Source organism: Cherax quadricarinatus, chromosome 14, assembly GCF_038502225.1.
Source record: "Cherax quadricarinatus isolate ZL_2023a chromosome 14, ASM3850222v1, whole genome shotgun sequence".
NCBI lineage: Eukaryota > Metazoa > Arthropoda > Malacostraca > Decapoda > Parastacidae > Cherax > Cherax quadricarinatus.
The window spans coordinates 40,294,036-40,301,445 of record NC_091305.1 but is presented as its reverse complement, the minus strand read 5'-3'; positions in this window follow the sequence as shown (position 1 = coordinate 40,301,445).

The following is a 7,410-nucleotide window of genomic DNA, read 5'->3' as shown; positions in this document are numbered from 1 at the left end:
TGATATTCCCACGCTATCATTGATATTCTCACGCTACCATTGATATTCCAATGCTACCATTGATATTCTCACGCTATCATTAATATTCCCACGCTACCATTCATATTCTCACTCTACCATTGATATTCTCACGCTACCATTGATATTCCCACACTGCCATTGATATTCCCACGCTGCCATTGATATTCCCACGCTACCATTGATATTCTCACGCTACCATTGATATTCTCACGCTATCATTGATATTCTCACGCTACCACGCTCATACATTGATATTCTCACGCTACCACTGATATTCCCACGCTGCCATTGATATTCCCACGCTACCATTGATATTCTCACGCTACCATTGATATTCTCACGCTACCATTGATATTCTCACGCTACCATTGATATTCTCACGCTACCATTGATATTCTCACGCTACCATTGATATTCTCACGCTACCATTGATATTCTCACGCTACCATTGATATTCTCACGCTCCATTGATATTCTCACGCTACCATTGATATTCTCACGCTACCATTGATATTCTCACGCTACCATTAATATTCTCACGCTACCATTGATATTCTCACGCTACCATTGATATTCTCACGCTACCATTGATATTCTCACGCTACCATTGATATTCTCACGCTACCATTGATATTCTCACGCTACCATTGATATTCTCACGCTACCATTGATATTCTCACGCTAACATTGATATTCTCACGCTACCATTGATATTCTCACGCTACCATTGATATTCTCACGCTACCATTGATATTCTCACGCTACCATTGATATTCTCACGCTACCATTGATATTCTCACGCTACCATTGATATTCTCACGCTACCATTGATATTCTCACGCTACCATTGATATTCCCACGCTAACATTGATATTCTCACGCTACCATTGATATTCTCACGCTACCATTGATATTCTCACGCTACCATTGATATTCCCACGCTACCATTGATATTCTCACGCTCCATTGATATTCTCACGCTCCATTGATATTCTCACGCTCCATTGATATTCTCACGCTACCATTGATATTCTCACACTACCACTGAAATTCCCACACTACCATATATATATATATATATATATATATATATATATATATATATATATATATATATATATATATATATATATATATATATATATATATATATATATATATATATATATATATATATATATGTATATATATATACATACATTTATATAGTTGTAATGTCTTTTAAGAAAATAATACAGTTGCTGGAGCCAGGTTATTATGAGGTTGTTTACGTTATCAATCTCATTAACATAACTACCCTGGGAGAAGTATGTTCTCCGTAGAACAGAAGAGTTTGGATCGTTGGAAATCCAGTCGACAGTGAACCAGATCTTGAGACAGAGATCGTAAAGTAGATCTTAAAGTACTTACTGGATTAGATATCTAAATAATTTTGGGGCGTGTCGATGGCCCGGTTGCCAGGTAGTACTGGGTGTGCTGGCACACGGAGGGTATACTGGGTGTGCTGGTACACGGAGGGTATACTGGGCATCATCCAAGTATTTTGAAGGAAGACCTGAGAGCGTGTGGATTTATTAATGGAGTGGTGGAATGTTGACGTACCTTCCGTCCTGCAGTCAGTGTGGAGGCAGGAGGGAACCACTGCTGCACTTTGTTGTCCAGACTTTGTGATGATGCATCATTTTTCCCGGTAACTGCGTCCTTCTTAGCATGCAAAATCGGCTTTAATGCGTGGAAAGTAACCGATTACTTTAGGATACTGACTTGTGACGAGTTTGATAAAGTGATCTCCTGGCAGATATAGAGCTAAGAAGTCTAAGCTCACGAGGTAGAGCTCACGAGACAAAGCCCCCGAGGTAGAACTCACGAGGTAGAGCTCACGAGGTAGAGCTCACGATACAAGGCTCAAGAGGCAGAAGCGAGACAGTAGGACTCTTGCAGCAGTTGAACAGATATACTGCTGCTCCTTCAGCAGTTATCCTGATCTGCTACAAGAGGCAGAGAGGCCTCTTCCTGCCTCTTTGTTCCACTCATCTGTTGTGAGTCAAAGTCATCTCTGACATACACACTTCCAAACCAAATGTTTGTACGCTTATGTATACATTGCCTTATGTATATACACTGCCTTATGTGTATATGCTACCTTGTGTATATACGCTGCCATATGTATATACACTGCATTATGTATATAAACACTTCCTTATGTATATACATTGCCTTATATATATAAACTGCCTTATGTAGGTACACTGCCTTATGTATATATGCTGCCTTGTGTATATACGCTGCCATATGAATATACACTGCTTTATGTATATAAACACTGCCTTATGTAAATACGCTGCTATATGTATATATGCTGCCTTATGTATATACACTGCCTTATGTATATACACTGCCTTATGTAGGTACACTGCCTTATGTATGTATATATGCTGCCTTGTGAATATACACTGCCATATGCATATACACTGCTTTATGTATATAAACGCAGCCTTATGTATATACACTTCCTTATGTATATATGCTCCCTTATGTATATAGACTCCCTTATGTATATAAACACTGCCTTATGTATATACACTGCTTTATATATATATATATATATATATATATATATATATATATATATATATATATATATATATATATATATATATATATATATGTATATATAACGCTGCTTTACGAATATACACTGCCTTATGTATATAGACACTGCTTTACGTATATACACTGTCTTATGTATATACCCTGCCATATATATATATATATATATATATATATATATATATATATATATATGCCTTATATATATATATATATATATATATATATATATATATATATATATATATATATATGTATATATATATATATATATATATATATATATATATATATATATATATATATATATATATATATATATATATATATATATATATATATATATATATATATAATGTCTTATGTATATACACTTACTTTTTCCACTTTCCCACCAAGCTGAATTAGAAAGTTTTTCTTGGAGTGTTGAGGGGTCAACTCCCCCGCCGCTGCCCTGTCCCAGACCAGGTCTCTTGACAGATGACCTAATTCACCAGACTGCTGGTGCCAGCCTCACTAAGTACTACGTATGCACTAGGGCTGATCAGGAATAAATAGAGAAACTTGTCAAGTTCTCTACTGAAGAAATCTAAGGGGCGTGTTAGCATCCTTCTTATATATAATGGTAGGGTGTTGAGAAGTCTTGGTCCTTGCAGGCTTAATGAGTTTTTCCTTGGTGTACTTATTACTCCCCTGCTTTTAATTGGTAGTATTTGCATGGTATGCCAAGCATTTATTTTATGTGAGATGATTGATGTGTGCAGATTTGGGGCCAGTCCTTCCAGAATTTCCCATGTCGAGATTACAATGTACCTTTTTCTCCAGTGTTCCAGGAAGTACAGATCGAGGGATTTCAAACGTTCGCAGTAATGTAGGTGTTTGACTGAGTGTATACTAGCAGTGAAGGTTCTGTGTGCTGTACATTCATTCTTCGGGTCTCTGGTTTCCTTTGACTTGAACGGAGATGTTAGATTATTATTATTATAATTAAAGAAGGCGCTAAACCGAGAAGTGTCATACAGCGCTGCTGGAGCTGTTAGAGTACAGCAATACTCCAGGATAGAGACAATAAGAGACTGGAATAGTATCTCTTAATTGGTATCTCTTGTTTTAAAGGTTCAAGTTATCCAGCCTATCATTTTTCCTTGCTGTCGTGATAGTGACACTGTTGTGATGCTTGAAGGCGAGATTCTCTGACATAATCACTTCCAGGTCTCTCACAATAGCCTTGCACTCTGTCTAGTAATCTGAGTTATCTTTATTCTTCTTTCCAGTCTTAATTCCTCAATCTTTACATAATAACGAAGTAACTGCAACTTGTCCTCATTAAACATAATATTGTTGTCAGTGGTCCACTGCAAGACTTTGTTTACATGAGCTTGGAGGTGTGCTGTGTCCTCAATAGATGTCGCTCTCATTCACATTCTATAAGCAGTGGATTACACGGTTCTATGTTTTATGTGTCTAAGTAGAATGTCAGAATGAGAGAGAGAACAAGGGAAAGTATTGAGCTTTGGGAAACAATTCTTTTCACTCTGGCAGCCTCTGACTTCACATTGTTTATTATTACCATTTGGGCTCAGTTCATTAGAATATTAAATATCCATCCATATACTTTTTCAGTTATTTGTTTTGCACGCATTTTGTGAGCTGTCGTAAAGTGTTACAGCAGTCTGAGAGTTAATCTTTCATTCACTTAATTCTTACTCTCCTCCTGCTATTTTCCTTAAATTTTCTTCTTTTACACACCTAATCTCCCTCATCAACAAAGAGCAACTATGTCACATCTCTCACCTCACATCACATTATCTTCTGATCCTCACATCATTCACATCTTTTACAACTTCATCACTTAAAATGTCGAGCGACCAGTGACATTACACGTCCTAGAACGAGGCTCGCTTTTTACCGAAGCTTCTTTCCCTTTTTTTGTAAATGGCTGACCAAGAGGGACATTCTCTTCGTAAAATCTTTCAACAACTTACCCTCACTTCATACATTTGCAACGCCTGCAACACTAACTACCCTAGACTCACTAACTACCCTAGACTCACTAACTACCCTAGGGTATCCCTTTCCTAAATTCATGGCTGTAACAAGCACAAAGTACGTGTTTTAATGTAAACACTTGATCTACATATCCTCGTTCTTCTCTAAATCCTCCTCGTTCATCTTCATTTCTACTTTTCGTCTTGTTGATCTAAATAATCTCATGTTCTCCTTTCTCTTACACGTGCAAGCAACATGGTAATCAATGGGCAAGATCTATCCATTCTGTATCCTCACCTGTAAGATCTTACCACCCAGAATCCTCACCTGTAAGATCTTACCACCCAGTATCCTCACCTGTAAGATCTTACCACCCAGTATTCTCACCTGTAAGATCTTACCACCCAGTATCCTCACTTGTAAGATCTTACCACCCAGAATCCTCACCTGTAAGATCTTACCACCCAGTATCCTCACCTGTAAGATCTTACCACCCAGTATCCTCACCTGTAAGATCTTACCACCCAGTATCCTCACCTGTAAGATCTTACCACCCAGTATCCTCACCTGTAAGATCTTACCACCCAGTATCCTCACCTGTAAGATCTTACCACCCAGTATCCTCACCTGTAAGATCTTACCACCCAGTATCCTCACCTGTAAGATCTTACCACCCAGTATCCTCACCTGTAAGATCTTACCACCCAGTATCCTCACCTGTAAGATCTTACCACCCAGTATCCTCACCTGTAAGATCTTACTACCCAGTATCCTCACCTGTAAGATCTTACCACCCAGTATCCTCACCTGTAAGATCTTACCACCCAGTATCCTCACCTGTAAGATCTTACCACCCAGTATCCTCACCTGTAAGATCTTACCACCCAGTATCCTCACCTGTAAGATCTTACCACCCAGTATCCTCACCTGTAAGATCTTACCACCCAGTATCCTCACCTGTAAGATCTTACCACCCAGTATCCTCACCTGTAAGATCTTACCACCCAGTATCCTCACCTGTAAGATCTTACCACCCAGTATCCTCACCTGTAAGATCTTACCACCCAGTATCCTCACCTGTAAGATCTTACCACCCAGTATCCTCACCTGTAAGATCTTACCACCCAGTATCCTCACCTGTAAGATCTTACCATACTGCATCTTCCACCCGCCATTACTCTCTCAGCCCAAAGCCCATCTGTCTTACCTGCATTACCCCCTTTCATCGTCCTTGCTGCCTCACACACTGCCTCACACACTACCTCACACACTGCCTCACACACACTGCCTCACACACACTGTCTCACACACTGTCTCACACACTGCCTCTGCTCTCACTTCTGATGCTATTTACTGCCTCGCACACTGCCTCTACTCTCATTTCTAGTGCTGTTTACTGCCTCACACACTGCCTCTACTCTCACTTCTGGTGCTATTTACTGTCTCATACACTGCCTCCCCACTTATTTCTGGTGCTGTTTACTGCCTTACACACTGCCTCTACACCCACTTCTGGTGCTGTTTACTGCCTCACACATTGCATCTACTCTCACTTCTGGTACCGTTTACTGCCTCACACACTGCCTCTACTCTCACTTCTGATGCTATTTACTGCCTCACACACTGCCGCCTCCACACTCACTTCTGATGCTATTTACTGTCTCATACACTGCCTCCCCACTTATTTCTGGTGCTGTTTACTGCCTTACACACTGCCTCTATACCCACTTCTGGTGCTGTTTACTGTCTCACACAGTGCATCTACTCTCACTTCTGGTGCTGTTTACTGCCTCACACACTGCCTCTACTCTCACTTCTGGTGCTGTTTACTACCTCATACACTGCCTCCCCACTCATTTCTAGTGCTGTTTAGTGCCTCACACACTTCCTCTACTCTCATTTCTGGTGTTATTTACTGCCTCACACACTGCCTCACACATTGCCTCTACTCTCACTTCTGGTACTGTTTACTGCCTCGCACACATTGCCTCACACACTACCTCACACACACTGCCTCACACACACTGCCTCACACACTGCCTCCACACTCAACTCATCATTCCACCAATCATTCCTCTTGCCACCTGAACCCACCCTGCTGTATACACTACCCTCTACTGCACACTCCAGCAGCACTACACCCACACCACACCTCACACTAACCCACCTTTCTTCCAACATATTCTTTCATTATCCACTAACCATCACCTCTGATTCACTCACGTTCACTTCTCTATTACACTGACTCTGTTCTCCTCACATACCCCATTTATCTTACTGTTTCTGTCGTTTAATAAGCCTCAAACATTCCAGTGTGTGATTAATCACCAAATTTATTTCTCCTGTAACTTACAGTTCACAAAAGGAAGAGTTAGACGATGTTTCGGTCCGTAAGAGGTAGATAGAAGTCAGCAGGTGAGGTGACAGGACAGGTGAAGAGGTGAGGATCAGACAGAGACATGAAGGACGAGGTGACAGTGAGGTTCGGGTCACTGCTGTAGTCTTAGCCACTTCAGTACACAGGTAAAACTGGTCACTTTTTTCAGATCATCTTAAGGAACACAGTAGTAGTAGAGTTCATCTTTCTGACCATCATGTGGACCAAAGTATTCAGACAAAAAGTTCTCTCCTAAAACTATCCCAAATATAGCTATCAATTCCTTTCTTAGTCTTCACAGACCCATCCACACAGTCTGTTCTTTCTTAGCCACTGCAGAGACAAAGGTACCAATGAAGGTGCTAAAGCTGGGTCACGTGACCTGACCTTTCTTCCGACCTCTTGAGTTGACC